The 22,912-nt window shown below is 44.0% G+C and overlaps 13 non-coding genes across 13 annotated transcripts; all 13 read left to right on the top strand.

The window, feature by feature from the left end:
- Window positions 1-716: 716 nt before the first annotated feature.
- On the top strand, window positions 717-907 carry LOC141160760 (U2 spliceosomal RNA). Its single transcript, XR_012250513.1, has one exon. It is a non-coding gene; the product is annotated as a U2 spliceosomal RNA (small nuclear RNA).
- A 1,117-nt stretch (window positions 908-2,024) lies between these two features.
- LOC141160761 (U2 spliceosomal RNA) lies at window positions 2,025-2,215 on the top strand. Its single transcript, XR_012250514.1, has one exon. It is a non-coding gene; the product is annotated as a U2 spliceosomal RNA (small nuclear RNA).
- Window positions 2,216-3,332: 1,117 nt separating this feature from the next.
- Window positions 3,333-3,523, top strand: LOC141160762 (U2 spliceosomal RNA). The gene has a single exon (XR_012250515.1). It is a non-coding gene; the product is annotated as a U2 spliceosomal RNA (small nuclear RNA).
- A 1,119-nt stretch (window positions 3,524-4,642) lies between these two features.
- Window positions 4,643-4,833, top strand: LOC141159569 (U2 spliceosomal RNA). The gene has a single exon (XR_012249573.1). It is a non-coding gene; the product is annotated as a U2 spliceosomal RNA (small nuclear RNA).
- Window positions 4,834-5,949: 1,116 nt separating this feature from the next.
- Window positions 5,950-6,140, top strand: LOC141160763 (U2 spliceosomal RNA). The gene has a single exon (XR_012250516.1). It is a non-coding gene; the product is annotated as a U2 spliceosomal RNA (small nuclear RNA).
- A 1,114-nt stretch (window positions 6,141-7,254) lies between these two features.
- LOC141160059 (U2 spliceosomal RNA) lies at window positions 7,255-7,445 on the top strand. The gene has a single exon (XR_012250047.1). It is a non-coding gene; the product is annotated as a U2 spliceosomal RNA (small nuclear RNA).
- A 1,118-nt stretch (window positions 7,446-8,563) lies between these two features.
- LOC141160764 (U2 spliceosomal RNA) lies at window positions 8,564-8,754 on the top strand. The gene has a single exon (XR_012250517.1). It is a non-coding gene; the product is annotated as a U2 spliceosomal RNA (small nuclear RNA).
- A 1,115-nt stretch (window positions 8,755-9,869) lies between these two features.
- LOC141160765 (U2 spliceosomal RNA) lies at window positions 9,870-10,060 on the top strand. Its single transcript, XR_012250518.1, has one exon. It is a non-coding gene; the product is annotated as a U2 spliceosomal RNA (small nuclear RNA).
- Window positions 10,061-11,175: 1,115 nt separating this feature from the next.
- On the top strand, window positions 11,176-11,366 carry LOC141160766 (U2 spliceosomal RNA). The gene has a single exon (XR_012250519.1). It is a non-coding gene; the product is annotated as a U2 spliceosomal RNA (small nuclear RNA).
- Window positions 11,367-12,484: 1,118 nt separating this feature from the next.
- Window positions 12,485-12,675, top strand: LOC141160767 (U2 spliceosomal RNA). The gene has a single exon (XR_012250520.1). It is a non-coding gene; the product is annotated as a U2 spliceosomal RNA (small nuclear RNA).
- A 1,121-nt stretch (window positions 12,676-13,796) lies between these two features.
- Window positions 13,797-13,987, top strand: LOC141160768 (U2 spliceosomal RNA). The gene has a single exon (XR_012250521.1). It is a non-coding gene; the product is annotated as a U2 spliceosomal RNA (small nuclear RNA).
- Window positions 13,988-15,100: 1,113 nt separating this feature from the next.
- On the top strand, window positions 15,101-15,291 carry LOC141160769 (U2 spliceosomal RNA). Its single transcript, XR_012250522.1, has one exon. It is a non-coding gene; the product is annotated as a U2 spliceosomal RNA (small nuclear RNA).
- A 1,115-nt stretch (window positions 15,292-16,406) lies between these two features.
- On the top strand, window positions 16,407-16,597 carry LOC141160771 (U2 spliceosomal RNA). The gene has a single exon (XR_012250524.1). It is a non-coding gene; the product is annotated as a U2 spliceosomal RNA (small nuclear RNA).
- Window positions 16,598-22,912: the final 6,315 nt, after the last annotated feature.

Consider the following 22,912-nt stretch of genomic DNA (forward strand, 5'->3'; position numbering starts at 1 on the left):
ACCTGAGCTAACAGGTATGTGAGCTGGTTACTCTGCTGCGCTTAAAATTTCTTTTTTGGTTTGCTACAATGCCTTTTCTGAAACGTTGTCTCCCTCTGCTGGAACACTGACTTCTTTCATTTAATGCCTGCAGACTATAAAAGAGAAACCAACCCAAAAAGTTTGGTTGATTAGTCTGTGGCATTCTTTTAAACTGTTGCTTATGGCGGTCTCTGTGAGCTTCTCAGTGACATTCAGCCATCCAGGTATCCCGCCTGCAGTAGACGGAATGTGGCAATGGAACGCTGGCTGCGCGTGTCATAATAGGCTCTGAGCCTTTATATACCTGCGCACAGCAGCAGCCACCTTCAGTCTGCTGCTGGACAGCCAGCAGCAGCAGCAGCAGCAGGAGAGGTAATTAATCAGCAACCCTCCTGCTAAGGGTAGACAGCTGCTCGTTCCACCCCCCCCCCCCCCGCCTTAATTGGTTCTCCTCCCTTCCAACGTTGTTGAGGCGGGTGGGAACAGCCGGGGGTTGAGGGTACTGTGCTAAAAGAGGTGGAGTTATGCAGATCTAAAACGCGTGGATTGCAGCAGCAGCAAGCCGAGAAGTGCAGGCATGTGAGGGATCTAGAGGTTGACAGCATGTCTTCTTAACGGGAGTCCAGGTGGCCATCTCCACAAATGGACTTTTCAGAATCCTTGGGTGGCACCGTAGTCGGAAACCAATTCTGGTTATCGCTTCTCGGCCTTTTGGCTAAGATCAAGTGTAGTATCTGTTCTTATCAGTTTAATATCTGATACGTCCCCTATCTGGGGACCATATATTAAATGGATTTTTAGAACAGGGAGATGGAAAAAGAGCTTGCTCTGTCCACTCCACGCATTGACCTGGTATTGCAGTATCTCCAGGACCGGTGCACCCCTTCTTTAATGCAGTTTCTAAAATCAGAAAGAATTGAATTCAATGCTTTTTGTTCATTTGGCTTGTTTGTCGGATTTTGGGATGGACTCTTTGGCTTTGCTTTTCTTCTCCTCATTGGATTTTTCATGTTAAAAGTTGCAGAAGCCAGATGACAAGCTCATTTTGGTTCAACTTCAGCAACTGTGCATTGCATTGCCATGTAATGTAATGCAATGCTATCTATCTAGCTCTCCCTCTATACTTCCTTTTGGATAAACAGACATATTAGGCAAGCATTTTGGAGCTTTCACCTAAATAACTACAGGTGGTGAGATAAGCTGCACAATATAATTGACCTTTCAGTATATTGTTGCACACACACCATCTATTTAGCAAATGCCCTTGTTATCAACAGCAGCCTTTTAAACTCACCTGAGCTAACAGGTATGTGAGCTGGTTACTCTGCTGCGCTTAAAATTTCTTTTTTGGTTTGCTACAATGCCTTTTCTGAAACGTTGTCTCCCTCTGCTGGAACACTGACTTCTTTCATTTAATGCCTGCAGACTATAAAAGAGAAACCAACCCAAAAAGTTTGGTTGATTAGTCTGTGGCATTCTTTTAAACTGTTGCTTATGGCGGTCTCTGTGAGCTTCTCAGTGACATTCAGCCATCCAGGTATCCCGCCTGCAGTAGACGGAATGTGGCAATGGAACGCTGGCTGCGCGTGTCATAATAGGCTCTGAGCCTTTATATACCTGTGCACAGCAGCAGCCACCTTCAGTCTGCTGCTGGACAGCCAGCAGCAGCAGCAGCAGGAGAGGTAATTAATCAGCAACCCTCCTGCTAAGGGTAGACAGCTGCTCGTTCCACCCCCCCCCCCCGCCTTAATTGGTTCTCCTCCCTTCCAACGGTGTTGAGGCGGGTGGGAACAGCCGGGGGTTGAGGGTACTGTGCTAAAAGAGGTGGAGTTATGCAGATCTAAAACGCGTGGATTGCAGCAGCAGCAAGCCGAGAAGTGCAGGCATGTGAGGGATCTAGAGGTTGACAGCATGTCTTCTTAACGGGAGTCCAGGTGGCCATCTCCACAAATGGACTTTTCAGAATCCTTGGGTGGCACCGTAGTCGGAAACCAATTCTGGTTATCGCTTCTCGGCCTTTTGGCTAAGATCAAGTGTAGTATCTGTTCTTATCAGTTTAATATCTGATACGTCCCCTATCTGGGGACCATATATTAAATGGATTTTTAGAACAGGGAGATGGAAAAAGAGCTTGCTCTGTCCACTCCACGCATTGACCTGGTATTGCAGTATCTCCAGGACCGGTGCACCCCTTCTTTAATGCAGTTTCTAAAATCAGAAAGAATTGAATTCAATGCTTTTTGTTCATTTGGCTTGTTTGTCGGATTTTGGGATGGACTCTTTGGCTTTGCTTTTCTTCTCCTCATTGGATTTTTCATGTTAAAAGTTGCAGAAGCCAGATGACAAGCTCATTTTGGTTCAACTTCAGCAACTGTGCATTGCATTGCCATGTAATGTAATGCAATGCTATCTATCTAGCTCTCCCTCTATACTTCCTTTTGGATAAACAGACATATTAGGCAAGCATTTTGGAGCTTTCACCTAAATAACTACAGGTGGTGAGATAAGCTGCACAATATAATTGACCTTTCAGTATATTGTTGCACACACACCATCTATTTAGCAAATGCCCTTGTTATCAACAGCAGCCTTTTAAACTCACCTGAGCTAACAGGTATGTGAGCTGGTTACTCTGCTGCGCTTAAAATTTCTTTTTTGGTTTGCTACAATGCCTTTTCTGAAACGTTGTCTCCCTCTGCTGGAACACTGACTTCTTTCATTTAATGCCTGCAGACTATAAAAGAGAAACCAACCCAAAAAGTTTGGTTGATTAGTCTGTGGCATTCTTTTAAACTGTTGCTTATGGCGGTCTCTGTGAGCTTCTCAGTGACATTCAGCCATCCAGGTATCCCGCCTGCAGTAGACGGAATGTGGCAATGGAACGCTGGCTGCGCGTGTCATAATAGGCTCTGAGCCTTTATATACCTGCGCACAGCAGCAGACACCTTCAGTCTGCTGCTGGACAGCCAGCAGCAGCAGCAGCAGGAGAGGTAATTAATCAGCAACCCTCCTGCTAAGGGTAGACAGCTGCTCGTTCCACCCCCCCCCCCCGCCTTAATTGGTTCTCCTCCCTTCCAACGGTGTTGAGGCGGGTGGGAACAGCCGGGGGTTGAGGGTACTGTGCTAAAAGAGGTGGAGTTATGCAGATCTAAAACGCGTGGATTGCAGCAGCAGCAAGCCGAAAAGTGCAGGCATGTGAGGGATCTAGAGGTTGACAGCATGTCTTCTTAACGGGAGTCCAGGTGGCCATCTCCACAAATGGACTTTTCAGAATCCTTGGGTGGCACCGTAGTCAGAAACCAATTCTGGTTATCGCTTCTCGGCCTTTTGGCTAAGATCAAGTGTAGTATCTGTTCTTATCAGTTTAATATCTGATACGTCCCCTATCTGGGGACCATATATTAAATGGATTTTTAGAACAGGGAGATGGAAAAAGAGCTTGCTCTGTCCACTCCACGCATTGACCTGGTATTGCAGTATCTCCAGGACCGGTGCACCCCTTCTTTAATGCAGTTTCTAAAATCAGAAAGAATTGAATTCAATGCTTTTTGTTCATTTGGCTTGTTTGTCGGATTTTGGGATGGACTCTTTGGCTTTGCTTTTCTTCTCCTCATTGGATTTTTCATGTTAAAAGTTGCAGAAGCCAGATGACAAGCTCATTTTGGTTCAACTTCAGCAACTGTGCATTGCATTGCCATGTAATGTAATGCAATGCTATCTATCTAGCTCTCCCTCTATACTTCCTTTTGGATAAACAGACATATTAGGCAAGCATTTTGGAGCTTTCACCTAAATAACTACAGGTGGTGAGATAAGCTGCACAATATAATTGACCTTTCAGTATATTGTTGCACACACACCATCTATTTAGCAAATGCCCTTGTTATCAACAGCAGCCTTTTAAACTCACCTGAGCTAACAGGTATGTGAGCTGGTTACTCTGCTGCGCTTAAAATTTCTTTTTTGGTTTGCTACAATGCCTTTTCTGAAACGTTGTCTCCCTCTGCTGGAACACTGACTTCTTTCATTTAATGCCTGCAGACTATAAAAGAGAAACCAACCCAAAAAGTTTGGTTGATTAGTCTGTGGCATTCTTTTAAACTGTTGCTTATGGCGGTCTCTGTGAGCTTCTCAGTGACATTCAGCCATCCAGGTATCCCGCCTGCAGTAGACGGAATGTGGCAATGGAACGCTGGCTGCGCGTGTCATAATAGGCTCTGAGCCTTTATATACCTGCGCACAGCAGCAGCCACCTTCAGTCTGCTGCTGGACAGCCAGCAGCAGCAGCAGCAGCAGGAGAGGTAATTAATCAGCAACCCTCCTGCTAAGGGTAGACAGCTGCTCGTTCCACCCCCCCCCCCGCCTTAATTGGTTCTCCTCCCTTCCAATGGTGTTGAGGCGGGTGGGAACAGCCGGGGGTTGAGGGTACTGTGCTAAAAGAGGTGGAGTTATGCAGATCTAAAACGCGTGGATTGCAGCAGCAGCAAGCCGAAAAGTGCAGGCATGTGAGGGATCTAGAGGTTGACAGCATGTCTTCTTAACGGGAGTCCAGGTGGCCATCTCCACAAATGGACTTTTCAGAATCCTTGGGTGGCACCGTAGTCGGAAACCAATTCTGGTTATCGCTTCTCGGCCTTTTGGCTAAGATCAAGTGTAGTATCTGTTCTTATCAGTTTAATATCTGATACGTCCCCTATCTGGGGACCATATATTAAATGGATTTTTAGAACAGGGAGATGGAAAAAGAGCTTGCTCTGTCCACTCCACGCATTGACCTGGTATTGCAGTATCTCCAGGACTGGTGCACCCCTTCTTTAATGCAGTTTCTAAAATCAGAAAGAATTGAATTCAATGCTTTTTGTTCATTTGGCTTGTTTGTCGGATTTTGGGATGGACTCTTTGGCTTTGCTTTTCTTCTCTTCATTGGATTTTTCATGTTAAAAGTTGCAGAAGCCAGATGACAAGCTCATTTTGGTTCAACTTCAGCAACTGTGCATTGCATTGCCATGTAATGTAATGCAATGCTATCTATCTAGCTCTCCCTCTATACTTCCTTTTGGATAAACAGACATATTAGGCAAGCATTTTGGAGCTTTCACCTAAATAACTACAGGTGGTGAGATAAGCTGCACAATATAATTGACCTTTCAGTATATTGTTGCACACACACCATCTATTTAGCAAATGCCCTTGTTATCAACAGCAGCCTTTTAAACTCACCTGAGCTAACAGGTATGTGAGCTGGTTACTCTGCTGCGCTTAAAATTTCTTTTTTGGTTTGCTACAATGCCTTTTCTGAAACGTTGTCTCCCTCTGCTGGAACACTGACTTCTTTCATTTAATGCCTGCAGACTATAAAAGAGAAACCAACCCAAAAAGTTTGGTTGATTAGTCTGTGGCATTCTTTTAAACTGTTGCTTATGGCGGTCTCTGTGAGCTTCTCAGTGACATTCAGCCATCCAGGTATCCCGCCTGCAGTAGACGGAATGTGGCAATGGAACGCTGGCTGCGCGTGTCATAATAGGCTCTGAGCCTTTATATACCTGCGCACAGCAGCAGCCACCTTCAGTCTGCTGCTGGACAGCCAGCAGCAGCAGCAGCAGGAGAGGTAATTAATCAGCAACCCTCCTGCTAAGGGTAGACAGCTGCTCGTTCCACCCCCCCCCCCGCCTTAATTGGTTCTCCTCCCTTCCAACGGTGTTGAGGCGGGTGGGAACAGCCGGGGGTTGAGGGTACTGTGCTAAAAGAGGTGGAGTTATGCAGATCTAAAACGCGTGGATTGCAGCAGCAGCAAGCCGAAAAGTGCAGGCATGTGAGGGATCTAGAGGTTGACAGCATGTCTTCTTAACGGGAGTCCAGCTGGCCATCTCCACAAATGGACTTTTCAGAATCCTTGGGTGGCACCGTAGTCGGAAACCAATTCTGGTTATCGCTTCTCGGCCTTTTGGCTAAGATCAAGTGTAGTATCTGTTCTTATCAGTTTAATATCTGATACGTCCCCTATCTGGGGACCATATATTAAATGGATTTTTAGAACAGGGAGATGGAAAAAGAGCTTGCTCTGTCCACTCCACGCATTGACCTGGTATTGCAGTATCTCCAGGACCGGTGCACCCCTTCTTTAATGCAGTTTCTAAAATCAGAAAGAATTGAATTCAATGCTTTTTGTTCATTTGGCTTGTTTGTCGGATTTTGGGATGGACTCTTTGGCTTTGCTTTTCTTCTCCTCATTGGATTTTTCATGTTAAAAGTTGCAGAAGCCAGATGACAAGCTCATTTTGGTTCAACTTCAGCAACTGTGCATTGCATTGCCATGTAATGTAATGCAATGCTATCTATCTAGCTCTCCCTCTATACTTCCTTTTGGATAACAGACATATTAGGCAAGCATTTTGGAGCTTTCACCTAAATAACTACAGGTGGTGAGATAAGCTGCACAATATAATTGACCTTTCAGTATATTGTTGCACACACACCATCTATTTAGCAAATGCCCTTGTTATCAACAGCAGCCTTTTAAACTCACCTGAGCTAACAGGTATGTGAGCTGGTTACTCTGCTGCGCTTAAAATTTCTTTTTTGGTTTGCTACAATGCCTTTTCTGAAACGTTGTCTCCCTCTGCTGGAACACTGACTTCTTTCATTTAATGCCTGCAGACTATAAAAGAGAAACCAACCCAAAAAGTTTGGTTGATTAGCCTGTGGCATTCTTTTAAACTGTTGCTTATGGCGGTCTCTGTGAGCTTCTCAGTGACATTCAGCCATCCAGGTATCCCGCCTGCAGTAGACGGAATGTGGCAATGGAACGCTGGCTGCGCGTGTCATAATAGGCTCTGAGCCTTTATATACCTGCGCACAGCAGCAGCCACCTTCAGTCTGCTGCTGGACAGCCAGCAGCAGCAGCAGCAGGAGAGGTAATTAATCAGCAAACCCTCCTGCTAAGGGTAGACAGCTGCTCGTTCCACCCCCCCCCGCCTTAATTGGTTCTCCTCCCTTCCAACGGTGTTGAGGCGGGTGGGAACAGCCGGGGGTTGAGGGTACTGTGCTAAAAGAGGTGGAGTTATGCAGATCTAAAACGCGTGGATTGCAGCAGCAGCAAGCCGAAAAGTGCAGGCATGTGAGGGATCTAGAGGTTGACAGCATGTCTTCTTAACGGGAGTCCAGGTGGCCATCTCCACAAATGGACTTTTCAGAATCCTTGGGTGGCACCGTAGTCGGAAACCAATTCTGGTTATCGCTTCTCGGCCTTTTGGCTAAGATCAAGTGTAGTATCTGTTCTTATCAGTTTAATATCTGATACGTCCGATATCTGGGGACCATATATTAAATGGATTTTTAGAACAGGGAGATGGAAAAAGAGCTTGCTCTGTCCACTCCACGCATTGACCTGGTATTGCAGTATCTCCAGGACCGGTGCACCCCTTCTTTAATGCAGTTTCTAAAATCAGAAAGAATTGAATTCAATGCTTTTTGTTCATTTGGCTTGTTTGTCGGATTTTGGGATGGACTCTTTGGCTTTGCTTTTCTTCTCCTCATTGGATTTTTCATGTTAAAAGTTGCAGAAGTCAGATGACAAGCTCATTTTGGTTCAACTTCAGCAACTGTGCATTGCATTGCCATGTAATGTAACGCAATGCTATCTATCTAGCTCTCCCTCTATACTTCCTTTTGGATAAACAGACATATTAGGCAAGCATTTTGGAGCTTTCACCTAAATAACTACAGGTGGTGAGATAAGCTGCACAATATAATTGACCTTTCAGTATATTGTTGCACACACACCATCTATTTAGCAAATGCCCTTGTTATCAACAGCAGCCTTTTAAACTCACCTGAGCTAACAGGTATGTGAGCTGGTTACTCTGCTGCGCTTAAAATTTCTTTTTTGGTTTGCTACAATGCCTTTTCTGAAACGTTGTCTCCCTCTGCTGGAACACTGACTTCTTTCATTTAATGCCTGCAGACTATAAAAGAGAAACCAACCCAAAAAGTTTGGTTGATTAGTCTGTGGCATTCTTTTAAACTGTTGCTTATGGCGGTCTCTGTGAGCTTCTCAGTGACATTCAGCCATCCAGGTATCCCGCCTGCAGTAGACGGAATGTGGCAATGGAACGCTGGCTGCGCGTGTCATAATAGGCTCTGAGCCTTTATATACCTGCGCACAGCAGCAGCCACCTTCAGTCTGCTGCTGGACAGCCAGCAGCAGCAGCAGCAGGAGAGGTAATTAATCAGCAACCCTCCTGCTAAGGGTAGACAGCTGCTCGTTCCACCACCCCCCCCCCGCCTTAATTTCTTCTCCTCCCTGCCAAAGGTGTTGAGGCGGGTGGGAACAGCCGGGGGTTGAGGGTACTGTGCTAAAAGAGGTGGAGTTATGCAGATCTAAAACGCGTGGATTGCAGCAGCAGCAAGCCGAAAAGTGCAGGCATGTGAGGGATCTAGAGGTTGACAGCATGTCTTCTTAACGGGAGTCCAGGTGGCCATCTCCACAAATGGACTTTTCAGAATCCTTGGGTGGCACCGTAGTCGGAAACCAATTCTGGTTATCGCTTCTCGGCCTTTTGGCTAAGATCAAGTGTAGTATCTGTTCTTATCAGTTTAATATCTGATACGTCCCCTATCTGGGGACCATATATTAAATGGATTTTTAGAACAGGGAGATGGAAAAAGAGCTTGCTCTGTCCACTCCACGCATTGACCTGGTATTGCAGTATCTCCAGGACCGGTGCACCCCTTCTTTAATGCAGTTTCTAAAATCAGAAAGAATTGAATTCAATGCTTTTTGTTCATTTGGCTTGTTTGTCGGATTTTGGGATGGACTCTTTGGCTTTGCTTTTCTTCTCCTCATTGGATTTTTCATGTTAAAAGTTGCAGAAGCCAGATGACAAGCTCATTTTGGTTCAACTTCAGCAACTGTGCATTGCATTGCCATGTAATGTAATGCAATGCTATCTATCTAGCTCTCCCTCTATACTTCCTTTTGGATAAACAGACATATTAGGCAAGCATTTTGGAGCTTTCACCTAAATAACTACAGGTGGTGAGATAAGCTGCACAATATAATTGACCTTTCAGTATATTGTTGCACACACACCATCTATTTAGCAAATGCCCTTGTTATCAACAGCAGCCTTTTAAACTCACCTGAGCTAACAGGTATGTGAGCTGGTTACTCTGCTGCGCTTAAAATTTCTTTTTTGGTTTGCTACAATGCCTTTTCTGAAACGTTGTCTCCCTCTGCTGGAACACTGACTTCTTTCATTTAATGCCTGCAGACTATAAAAGAGAAACCAACCCAAAAAGTTTGGTTGATTAGCCTGTGGCATTCTTTTAAACTGTTGCTTATGGCGGTCTCTGTGAGCTTCTCAGTGACATTCAGCCATCCAGGTATCCCGCCTGCAGTAGACGGAATGTGGCAATGGAACGCTGGCTGCGCGTGTCATAATAGGCTCTGAGCCTTTATATACCTGCGCACAGTAGCAGCCACCTTCAGTCTGCTGCTGGACAGCCAGCAGCAGCAGCAGCAGGAGAGGTAATTAATCAGCAACCCTCCTGCTAAGGGTAGACAGCTGCTCGTTCCACCCCCCCCCCGCCTTAATTGGTTCTCCTCCCTTCCAACGGTGTTGAGGCGGGTGGGAACAGCCGGGGGTTGAGGGTACTGTGCTAAAAGAGGTGGAGTTATGCAGATCTAAAACGCGTGGATTGCAGCAGCAGCAAGCCGAAAAGTGCAGGCATGTGAGGGATCTAGAGGTTGACAGCATGTCTTCTTAACGGGAGTCCAGGTGGCCATCTCCACAAATGGACTTTTCAGAATCCTTGGGTGGCACCGTAGTCGGAAACCAATTCTGGTTATCGCTTCTCGGCCTTTTGGCTAAGATCAAGTGTAGTATCTGTTCTTATCAGTTTAATATCTGATACGTCCCCTATCTGGGGACCATATATTAAATGGATTTTTAGAACAGGGAGATGGAAAAAGAGCTTGCTCTGTCCACTCCACGCATTGACCTGGTATTGCAGTATCTCCAGGACCGGTGCACCCCTTCTTTAATGCAGTTTCTAAAATCAGAAAGAATTGAATTCAATGCTTTTTGTTCATTTGGCTTGTTTGTCGGATTTTGGGATGGACTCTTTGGCTTTGCTTTTCTTCTCCTCATTGGATTTTTCATGTTAAAAGTTGCAGAAGCCAGATGACAAGCTCATTCTGGTTCAACTTCAGCAACTGTGCATTGCATTGCCATGTAATGTAATGCAATGCTATCTATCTAGCTCTCCCTCTATACTTCCTTTTGGATAAACAGACATATTAGGCAAGCATTTTGGAGCTTTCACCTAAATAACTACAGGTGGTGAGATAAGCTGCACAATATAATTGACCTTTCAGTATATTGTTGCACACACACCATCTATTTAGCAAATGCCCTTGTTATCAACAGCAGCCTTTTAAACTCACCTGAGCTAACAGGTATGTGAGCTGGTTACTCTGCTGCGCTTAAAATTTCTTTTTTGGTTTGCTACAATGCCTTTTCTGAAACGTTGTCTCCCTCTGCTGGAACACTGACTTCTTTCATTTAATGCCTGCAGACTATAAAAGAGAAACCAACCCAAAAAGTTTGGTTGATTAGTCTGTGGCATTCTTTTAAACTGTTGCTTATGGCGGTCTCTGTGAGCTTCTCAGTGACATTCAGCCATCCAGGTATCCCGCCTGCAGTAGACGGAATGTGGCAATGGAACGCTGGCTGCGCGTGTCATAATAGGCTCTGAGCCTTTATATACCTGCGCACAGCAGCAGCCACCTTCAGTCTGCTGCTGGACAGCCAGCAGCAGCAGCAGCAGGAGAGGTAATTAATCAGCAACCCTCCTGCTAAGGGTAGACAGCTGCTCGTTCCACCCCCCCCCCGCCTTAATTGGTTCTCCTCCCTTCCAACGGTGTTGAGGCGGGTGGGAACAGCCGGGGGTTGAGGGTACTGTGCTAAAAGAGGTGGAGTTATGCAGATCTAAAACGCGTGGATTGCAGCAGCAGCAAGCCGAAAAGTGCAGGCATGTGAGGGATCTAGAGGTTGACAGCATGTCTTCTTAACGGGAGTCCAGGTGGCCATCTCCACAAATGGACTTTTCAGAATCCTTGGGTGGCACCGTAGTCGGAAACCAATTCTGGTTATCGCTTCTCGGCCTTTTGGCTAAGATCAAGTGTAGTATCTGTTCTTATCAGTTTAATATCTGATACGTCCCCTATCTGGGGACCATATATTAAATGGATTTTTAGAACAGGGAGATGGAAAAAGAGCTTGCTCTGTCCACTCCACGCATTGACCTGGTATTGCAGTATCTCCAGGACCGGTGCACCCCTTCTTTAATGCAGTTTCTAAAATCAGAAAGAATTGAATTCAATGCTTTTTGTTCATTTGGCTTGTTTGTCGGATTTTGGGATGGACTCTTTGGCTTTGCTTTTCTTCTCCTCATTGGATTTTTCATGTTAAAAGTTGCAGAAGCCAGATGACAAGCTCATTTTGGTTCAACTTCAGCAACTGTGCATTGCATTGCCATGTAATGTAATGCAATGCTATCTATCTAGCTCTCCCTCTATACTTCCTTTTGGATAAACAGACATATTAGGCAAGCATTTTGGAGCTTTCACCTAAATAACTACAGGTGGTGAGATAAGCTGCACAATATAATTGACCTTTCAGTATATTGTTGCACACACACCATCTATTTAGCAAATGCCCTTGTTATCAACAGCAGCCTTTTAAACTCACCTGAGCTAACAGGTATGTGAGCTGGTTACTCTGCTGCTCTTAAAATTTTTTTTTTGGTTTGCTACAATGCCTTTTCTGAAACGTTGTCTCCCTCTGCTGGAACACTTACTTCTTTCATTTAATGCCTGCAGACTATAAAAGAGAAACCAACCCAAAAAGTTTGGTTGATTAGTCTGTGGCATTCTTTTAAACTGTTGCTTATGGCGGTCTCTGTGAGCTTCTCAGTGACATTCAGCCATCCAGGTATCCCGCCTGCAGTAGACGGAATGTGGCAATGGAACGCTGGCTGCGCGTGTCATAATAGGCTCTGAGCCTTTATATACCTGCGCACAGCAGCAGCCACCTTCAGTCTGCTGCTGGACAGCCAGCAGCAGCAGCAGCAGCAGTAGAGGTAATTAATCAGCAACCCTCCTGCTAAGGGTAGACAGCTGCTCGTTCCACCCCCCCCCCGCCTTAATTGGTTCTCCTCCCTTCCAACGGTGTTGAGGCGGGTGGGAACAGCCGGGGGTTGAGGGTACTGTGCTAAAAGAGGTGGAGTTATGCAGATCTAAAACGCGTGGATTGCAGCAGCAGCAAGCCGAAAAGTGCAGGCATGTGAGGGATCTAGAGGTTAACAGCATGTCTTCTTAACGGGAGTCCAGGTGGCCATCTCCACAAATGGACTTTTCAGAATCCTTGGGTGGCACCGTAGTCGGAAACCAATTCTGGTTATCGCTTCTCGGCCTTTTGGCTAAGATCAAGTGTAGTATCTGTTCTTATCAGTTTAATATCTGATACGTCCCCTATCTGGGGACCATATATTAAATGGATTTTTAGAACAGGGAGATGGAAAAAGAGCTTGCTCTGTCCACTCCACGCATTGACCTGGTATTGCAGTATCTCCAGGACCGGTGCACCCCTTCTTTAATGCAGTTTCTAAAATCAGAAAGAATTGAATTCAATGCTTTTTGTTCATTTGGCTTGTTTGTCGGATTTTGGGATGGACTCTTTGGCTTTGCTTTTCTTCTCCTCATTGGATTTTTCATGTTAAAAGTTGCAGAAGCCAGATGACAAGCTCATTTTGGTTCAACTTCAGCAACTGTGCATTGCATTGCCATGTAATGTAATGCAATGCTATCTATCTAGCTCTCCCTCTATACTTCCTTTTGGATAAACAGACATATTAGGCAAGCATTTTGGAGCTTTGACCTAAATAACTACAGGTGGTGAGATAAGCTGCACAATATAATTGACCTTTCAGTATATTGTTGCACACACACCATCTATTTAGCAAATGCCCTTGTTATCAACAGCAGCCTTTTAAACTCACCTGAGCTAACAGGTATGTGAGCTGGTTACTCTGCTGCGCTTAAAATTTCTTTTTTGGTTTGCTACAATGCCTTTTCTGAAACGTTGTCTCCCTCTGCTGGAACACTGACTTCTTTCATTTAATGCCTGCAGACTATAAAAGAGAAACCAACCCAAAAAGTTTGGTTGATTAGTCTGTGGCATTCTTTTAAACTGTTGCTTATGGCGGTCTCTGTGAGCTTCTCAGTGACATTCAGCCATCCAGGTATCCCGCCTGCAGTAGACGGAATGTGGCAATGGAACGCTGGCTGCGCGTGTCATAATAGGCTCTGAGCCTTTATATACCTGCGCACAGCAGCAGCCACCTTCAGTCTGCTGCTGGACAGCCAGCAGCAGCAGCAGCAGCAGGAGAGGTAATTAATCAGCAACCCTCCTGCTAAGGGTAGACAGCTGCTCGTTCCACCCCCCCCCCCCCGCCTTAATTGGTTCTCCTCCCTTCCAACGGTGTTGAGGCGGGTGGGAACAGCCGGGGGTTGAGGGTACTGTGCTAAAAGAGGTGGAGTTATGCAGATCTAAAACGCGTGGATTGCAGCAGCAGCAAGCCGAAAAGTGCAGGCATGTGAGGGATCTAGAGGTTGACAGCATGTCTTCTTAACGGGAGTCCAGGTGGCCATCTCCACAAATGGACTTTTCAGAATCCTTGGGTGGCACCGTAGTCGGAAACCAATTCTGGTTATCGCTTCTCGGCCTTTTGGCTAAGATCAAGTGTAGTATCTGTTCTTATCAGTTTAATATCTGATACGTCCCCTATCTGGGGACCATATATTAAATGGATTTTTAGAACAGGGAGATGGAAAAAGAGCTTGCTCTGTCCACTCCACGCATTGACCTGGTATTGCAGTATCTCCAGGACCGGTGCACCCCTTCTTTAATGCAGTTTCTAAAATCAGAAAGAATTGAATTCAATGCTTTTTGTTCATTTGGCTTGTTTGTCGGATTTTGGGATGGACTCTTTGGCTTTGCTTTTCTTCTCCTCATTGGATTTTTCATGTTAAAAGTTGCAGAAGCCAGATGACAAGCTCATTCTGGTTCAACTTCAGCAACTGTGCATTGCATTGCCATGTAATGTAATGCAATGCTATCTATCTAGCTCTCCCTCTATACTTCCTTTTGGATAAACAGACATATTAGGCAAGCATTTTGGAGCTTTCACCTAAATAACTACAGGTGGTGAGATAAGCTGCACAATATAATTGACCTTTCAGTATATTGTTGCACACACACCATCTATTTAGCAAATGCCCTTGTTATCAACAGCAGCCTTTTAAACTCACCTGAGCTAACAGGTATGTGAGCTGGTTACTCTGCTGCGCTTAAAATTTCTTTTTTGGTTTGCTACAATGCCTTTTCTGAAACGTTGTCTCCCTCTGCTGGAACACTGACTTCTTTCATTTAATGCCTGCAGACTATAAAAGAGAAACCAACCCAAAAAGTTTGGTTGAGTAGTCTGTGGCATTCTTTTAAACTGTTGCTTATGGCGGTCTCTGTGAGCTTCTCAGTGACATTCAGCCATCCAGGTATCCCGCCTGCAGTAGACGGAATGTGGCAATGGAACGCTGGCTGCGCGAGTCATAATAGGCTCTGAGCCTTTATATACCTGCGCACAGCAGCAGCCACCTTCAGTCTGCTGCTGGACAGCCAGCAGCAGCAGCAGGAGAGGTAATTAATCAGCAACCCTCCTGCTAAGGGTAGACAGCTGCTCGTTCCACCCCCCCCCCCGCCTTAATTGGTTCTCCTCCCTTCCAACGGTGTTGAGGCGGGTGGGAACAGCCGGGGGTTGAGGGTACTGTGCTAAAAGAGGTGGAGTTATGCAGATCTAAAACGCGTGGATTGCAGCAGCAGCAAGCCGAAAAGTGCAGGCATGTGAGGGATCTAGAGGTTGACAGCATGTCTTCTTAACGGGAGTCCAGGTGGCCATCTCCACAAATGGACTTTTCAGAATCCTTGGGTGGCACCGTAGTCGGAAACCAATTCTGGTTATCGCTTCTCGGCCTTTTGGCTAAGATCAAGTGTAGTATCTGTTCTTATCAGTTTAATATCTGATACGTCCCCTATCTGGGGACCATATATTAAATGGATTTTTAGAACAGGGAGATGGAAAAAGAGCTTGCTCTGTCCACTCCACGCATTGACCTGGTATTGCAGTATCTCCAGGACCGGTGCACCCCTTCTTTAATGCAGTTTCTAAAATCAGAAAGAATTGAATTCAATGCTTTTTGTTCATTTGGCTTGTTTGTCGGATTTTGGGATGGACTCTTTGGCTTTGCTTTTCTTCTCCTCATTGGATTTTTCATGTTAAAAGTTGCAGAAGCCAGATGACAAGCTCATTCTGGTTCAACTTCAGCAACTGTGCATTGCATTGCCATGTAATGTAATGCAATGCTATCTATCTAGCTCTCCCTCTATACTTCCTTTTGGATAAACAGACATATTAGGCAAGCATTTTGGAGCTTTCACCTAAATAACTACAGGTGGTGAGATAAGCTGCACAATATAATTGACCTTTCAGTATATTGTTGCACACACACCATCTATTTAGCAAATGCCCTTGTTATCAACAGCAGCCTTTTAAACTCACCTGAGCTAACAGGTATGTGAGCTGGTTACTCTGCTGCGCTTAAAATTTCTTTTTTGGTTTGCTACAATGCCTTTTCTGAAACGTTGTCTCCCTCTGCTGGAACACTGACTTCTTTCATTTAATGCCTGCAGACTATAAAAGAGAAACCAACCCAAAAAGTTTGGTTGATTAGTCTGTGGCATTCTTTTAAACTGTTGCTTATGGCGGTCTCTGTGAGCTTCTCAGTGACATTCAGCCATCCAGGTATCCCGCCTGCAGTAGACGGAATGTGGCAATGGAACGCTGGCTGCGCGTGTCATAATAGGCTCTGAGCCTTTATATACCTGCGCACAGCAGCAGCCACCTTCAGTCTGCTGCTGGACAGCCAGCAGCAGCAGCAGCAGGAGAGGTAATTAATCAGCAACCCTCCTGCTAAGGGTAGACAGCTGCTCGTTCCACCCCCCCCCCGCCTTAATTGGTTCTCCTCCCTTCCAACGGTGTTGAGGCGGGTGGGAACAGCCGGGGGTTGAGGGTACTGTGCTAAAAGAGGTGGAGTTATGCAGATCTAAAACGCGTGGATTGCAGCAGCAGCAAGCCGAAAAGTGCAGGCATGTGAGGGATCTAGAGGTTGACAGCATGTCTTCTTAACGGGAGTCCAGGTGGCCATCTCCACAAATGGACTTTTCAGAATCCTTGGGTGGCACCGTAGTCGGAAACCAATTCTGGTTATCGCTTCTCGGCCTTTTGGCTAAGATCAAGTGTAGTATCTGTTCTTATCAGTTTAATATCTGATACGTCCCCTATCTGGGGACCATATATTAAATGGATTTTTAGAACAGGGAGATGGAAAAAGAGCTTGCTCTGTCCACTCCACGCATTGACCTGGTATTGCAGTATCTCCAGGACCGGTGCACCCCTTCTTTAATGCAGTTTCTAAAATCAGAAAGAATTGAATTCAATGCTTTTTGTTCATTTGGCTTGTTTGTCGGATTTTGGGATGGACTCTTTGGCTTTGCTTTTCTTCTCCTCATTGGATTTTTCATGTTAAAAGTTGCAGAAGCCAGATGACAAGCTCATTTTGGTTCAACTTCAGCAACTGTGCATTGCATTGCCATGTAATGTAATGCAATGCTATCTATCTAGCTCTCCCTCTATACTTCCTTTTGGATAAACAGACATATTAGGCAAGCATTTTGGAGCTTTCACCTAAATAACTACAGGTGGTGAGATAAGCTGCACAATATAATTCACCTTTCAGTATATTGTTGCACACACACCATCTATTTAGCAAATGCCCTTGTTATCAACAGCAGCCTTTTAAACTCACCTGAGCTAACAGGTATGTGAGCTGGTTACTCTGCTGCACTTAAAATTTCTTTTTTGGTTTGCTACAATGCCTTTTCTGAAACGTTGTCTCCCTCTGCTGGAACACTGACTTCTTTCATTTAATGCCTGCAGACTATAAAAGAGAAACCAACCCAAAAAGTTTGGTTGATTAGTCTGTGGCATTCTTTTAAACTGTTGCTTATGGCGGTCTCTGTGAGCTTCTCAGTGACATTCAGCCATCCAGGTATCCCGCCTGCAGTAGACGGAATGTGGCAATGGAACGCTGGCTGCGCGTGTCATAATAGGCTCTGAGCCTTTATATACCTGCGCACAGCAGCAGCCACCTTCAGTCTGCTGCTGGACAGCCAGCAGCAGCAGCAGCAGGAGAGGTAATTAATCAGCAACCCTCCTGCTAAGGGTAGACAGCTGCTCGTTCCACCCCCCCCCCCGCCTTAATTGGTTCTCCTCCCTTCCAACGGTGTTGAGGCGGGTGGGAACAGCCGGGGGTTGAGGGTACTGTGCTAAAAGAGGTGGAGTTATGCAGATCTAAAACGCGTGGATTGCAGCAGCAGCAAGCCGAAAAGTGCAGGCATGTGAGGGATCTAGAGGTTGACAGCATGTCTTCTTAACGGGAGTCCAGGTGGCCATCTCCAAAAATGGACTTTTCAGAATCCTTGGGTGGCACCGTAGTCGGAAACCAATTCTGGTTATCGCTTCTCGGCCTTTTGGCTACGATCAAGTGCTTTATTGCAGGAGATTGTAGTTGAAGGGTACTCGGGTACCCCTCTCCTTGGCCTGGCAGGATCGTCCACTTTGGTGGACTTAACCTGCTTGCTGCTATTAGGGAGAGGGCTTAGTCCCAGGGTAACGGTTGCGATCCCCCAGCTTCCAGGTGTCTTTCGCTGCAAGAACACTGGGAGCGCAGATTGCAAGCGGCTGCAATTTGCAACCTTGTTGCGGTTTCCATGGGGGTTGACCCTAACCTCGTGCCTCTTTATGCGAGGCTAAAAAACTCTATCCGAGTTCACTTCACGGCGGGTGGCTCGGATATGAGGAAATTAGGGTATGTAGTCCAGGACGTGCTCAGGAACCTTCTTGGCGTGCAGAGGAATGAAATTCTGTCCATCCAGGATTATCCTAGAAGAGGTGACTATGACATCACATTCACCGGAGAAGGTATTTTCAGAGATGTTCTAGAAAAGTTAAAAAAAGTTGAAAATAGTCCTGTTCTGAAAGGGATACAAATTGTTGAGCACGTCCTGGATGAGGTAAGACTTGTTGTCGTAAAAGTATTTTCGCCTTTTGTTTCTGCTCCAGAAATTATGTCATTTTTAGCAATTTATTTTAAAAGTGTTAAATGTATTGGGAAGATACTTAATGAATATAACATATGGACATCTAAGTGGAAATTTCTTGTGAAGTGTATAAGAGATCCAAATACACCAGGTGGTATACGGCTTCCCCCTGCCCGTTTTAAAATTGGACAAACAAATGGGGATTTCTTCTTTTCTGGGATGCCAGTATATTGCAGAAATTGTGGGCGCTATGGTCATTCAAAAGAAAACTGTAATGTATCATGTAGAAATTGTGCTAGTGAAGAACATGAGACAAAAGAATGCCCTAAGGAAAAGAAATGTAGTTTTTGCCAGACTCCAGGTCACTTTTATTTTTCTTGCCCTCACAGATTTCGGGAAGATGAGCAAAAGGGAAAGTCCAAGACGTCCGACCAAGGACCAAAAGATCAGACCACCCCTCAGGAGGAGGAACAACAACCTGGAGCCTCTGGAGACAATAAGGGCGTACCAAATAGTGAAATGTCTCCAGAGTCTATGACAGGTAAAATACCAAATCCCAAAACCTGGCTGCAGGACCTGCGAGAGTCCAAAAGGAGGGCTGAGAAGGAGCAGAAGGGCACTACTGGTAAGGTCAAAAGGGACCGGCAAAAGGCCGACGCAGAAGCCCATGCCCAGTCTGGGTCTCCTAGGGCTGAGGGCGCTGAGTGGATAAAGGTGGGTCCTAAGAAAAAGAAAAAGGGTGGTTCGGAGGAGGCAGCAGGAGGTGAACAGATGGACACTTCTTCAGAAGGGGACGTGGACGCTGGACCCTCAGGGGTTTCGGTCTCCGCTGCTACAGGTGGGGACCGGGATCTTGCTGCCTCTGAAGAGTCAGAGGCTCTGCCTTGTGCGCAACCTCCTCCTATAGGACGACCTTCTACAGGTCAAACAGGGGCGGCGGAACCCCTCGGGGACCCACCTGATGAGGAACTGCATGGCCAGCCAATGGAGACCCAGCGGGTTCTGCTAGCCAGCCCTCCGAGCTATGCCAGTGTAGCGTCGGGTTTATATAAATGTGGTAATCTTTCCTCCTCCACGGAGACTCTCGTGACGATACTATCAGATGAGGAGGGAGGCGCAAGCCCAGTGGTCTGATCAGGTTCATCGGACAGGTAAATCCGTTGCTCTTAGTTACCTAAGTAAAATTTCTACATTTTCTAATGATGGCTGAACTCAAAGGTATTTCCCTCAACGTGAGAGGCATAAAATCTAACACGAGAAGAACTGCTCTTTTTAATTTTTTTACGTGTTTTACTGCATCTGTATTTTTTCTGCAAGAATGTAATATCCCACATGAAATGTCATATCAAAAATATAAAGATGAGTGGAAGTGTGGGCCATCTGTCTGGTCCGGATCGAATGCTGCAGGATCAGCGGGTGTAGCCATACTTTTTAAAGGGAATGTTTTAATTGATTTTATTCAGGAAATTTTACCAGGTCGTATTTTATTAGTGAAAGCTTTTATTGATGGTATTAGATGGCAGTTTTTAAATTTTTATGGATCCCCAGAGAAAAATGAAAGAGCCGAAATGCTTGATCTTTTACCTTTATTTATTAATAACTCTGAACCTTTTATCTTAGCAGGGGATTTTAATTGTGTTTTAAAAGGTGAAAACCGGCGCTCCAGCTCTGTAAGCAGGAACTACGATAAAACCTCAGGTATGCTACATGATATAGTCAAAGATGCTAAATTGATAGACATATATAAAGAGTGTCATAGTGACAGCCCAGAGGACGCCGGTTTCACTTGGAGCAATGCTAATTGTAGCTCTAGGATTGATTTTATTTTTGGTTCAGACAAAACAATACCTGCCAAATGTGAAGTTTTAACTAATATATTTTCAGACCATAAACTTTTATCCTTTACCATAAAAGTAAATGACAACAAAAAATGTGGTAAGAAAAGCTGGAAAATGAACGTATCCCTTTTAACTGACCCGCAGATTTTATCAGATTTTATTGAGTTTTATAGGAAATGTAGAAAAGGGAAAAAAACAAATGAGACTATGAGTGTATGGTGGGATAGAATGAAAGTAAAAATAAAAGACTTTTTTATTAAAAAGAGTATATGTAGAGCCAAAGAAAAATATGAAGAATATAGAATTTTAAATACCCGCCTACAAACATTATTTAAGCTCAGAGACAATGGGATAGATGTACAACTTGATATTTCAAACTTAAAAGAAGAGATTTCAAAATGGCTAGAACAAAAAGGAAAAGAGATAATTTTTCGTTCTAGAGTACAACATATAGAAGAAAATGAAAAGTGTTCCAGATATTTTTTTAGGAAAAATAAAAAAGAAAAAGTGATAATTGACCATATAGATGGTGAGAATAATATAAAAAATATGCTGGGTAAAGTTGAGGTTTTTTTTTCTAATCTTTTTAATGGAAAAAATATAGATAATAAATTAATGGATGATTCGCTGAAAGGACTAACGGCTGTTTTAGATCCCGCATCCCAAGAGTTTTTATCCCAAGTTTTAACGGAACAAGAAGTATTAAAAACTATTAAAAGTTTTAAAAATGGAAAGGTCCCTGGTCCTGATGGCATCCCAATAGAATTTTATGTATGTTTTTATGATATTTTAAAAGATGATTTGTTTTATTTGTTTACTGAGGTTTTTAATAATAAGGTTTTATTAAATTCCTGGAAGAAAGGTGAAGTCTCCCTCCTATACAAAAAAGGTGATAAATCAAAATTAGAAAACTGGAGACCAATAACACTTTTAAATTGTGACTATAAAATAATGGCTAAAATTTGTGCAAATCGTCTAAAAGAAGTCATCAGCAAAGTTATTCATTCTAATCAAGTGTGTGGGGTGCCAGGGCGCAGTATATGGGACAATCTGAATTTAGTGAAAGACTGTATTGAGGATGTGAAAGACAGAAAGGGGAAAATGGCGATTTTATCTATTGATTTTGAAAAAGCATTTGACCGTGTCTCACACTTTTATCTTTTTAAAGTTTTAGAGAAAATGGGCATACCAGAAGGGTTTTTACTATCGCTTAAAGCATTTTACAAGGATTGTACAAGTAAGATTTTAGTGAATGGTTTTAAGACACAAGAGGTATTTTTACAGTCAGGGGTGAAACAGGGATGCCCTCTGTCCCCCCTACTGTTTATCTGTGCACTGGAACCAATGTTATGTGCAATACGCCAAAATAAACAGATATGCGGTGTCCCTCTGCCTGGAAGCGGTGGTTTGGAGGCCAAGGTTGTAGGCTACATGGATGACGTGGCGGTCTTGTGTACAGATGCACCATCACTTACGGCCACTCTCCATCAAGTGCAATCCTTTTGTCTAGCTTCTGGTTTTAAAATCAATTTTAATAAGTGTAACATTTTAAGTGTTGGGGGGATGATTTTACGTGATGTACCAATTAATGTCTCCGAATCCATTTCCATTTTAGGTATATCATTCACTGAAAATAATGATGGTTATAATAGTTGGGAAACAGTTACACAGAAAGTAAATACGAAAATATGTATGTGGAACATGAGGAGACTTACAATGGAGGGTAAAGATTGGTTTTAAAGATGGTGATTTTACCTCTTTTATTGTATCTTAGCATGGTTTTCCCCCCGCCTGTTAATGTTTTAAAAAAGATAACCAAAACCTGTTTTACCTTCTTTTGGAACTCAAAAATGGAAAAGCTGAAAAGAGAAATCATGATGAAATCAAAAGTAAAAGGTGGTAAAGATTTTCCAGATTTTAATAGGTTTCTTTTAATCCATCTGTTCGTTTACTGTTTTAATGCCCTTTTTAAGAATCACTATTGGTCCTTTTTTATGCGTTTTAATACAGGATTTTTTATGAGAAAGTTTGGATGGTATGAAGTTAATATATCTGCGCCCCATGCTTTTAATTTGTCGAAGCATTATGAGATTTTAAGGAAAATAGTGTCCGATTTTAATTTAGGGACTAAGAAAATAGAGGAATTAAGAAATAGTAAGAAACTAATTAAAGAAATACGTAAAAGTGAGGAAATATGTAATGTTGACAGATATGATGATGACAAATCTATGTCTATCTGGAAAATGATTAACGTTTTTTATCTTTTTAATGAACAGAGAGATCTGGCTTGGAGTTGCATGCACCGCTGTCTTCCTTGCCGGGCATTCCAATGCAGAAGAGGATTTGTGAGGTCTGCCATCTGCCCAAGAGCCGGATGCCAAGAAGAGGAAACGGTGGAACATCTATTATGGACATGTAATTTTGCAAAGGATTTCTGGAGAAGACTGCTCCCCCTACTGGAAAGGGTGGCAGACCTCAAGGACTTTACATATAAAACTGTGCTATACGGACTTATGGAATGCCCCACAATGGACCAGTACACAATGGCTTGGAAGACAGTGAACTGCGCCAAGTCATCTCTCTGGAAAGCGCGCAATATTGCTATTTTTAAACAAGATGTTTTATCAGTGAATGATGTTTTAAGTTTATGTTTATGTGAAATGTATACTTATTATTTAATTGACAAAAAGAAGAATGTACATATTTCCAAAAAATGGCTTGTTGACCAATGGAACCTAATTATTTAAAATCTTTGTATTTTTTTGTTTTGTAAAT

Source organism: Phyllobates terribilis, unplaced genomic scaffold (genome assembly GCF_046119375.1).
Source record: "Phyllobates terribilis strain yellow unplaced genomic scaffold, ASM4611937v1 Scaffold_8__6_contigs__length_399053987, whole genome shotgun sequence".
NCBI classification, from domain to species: Eukaryota; Metazoa; Chordata; class Amphibia; order Anura; family Dendrobatidae; genus Phyllobates; species Phyllobates terribilis.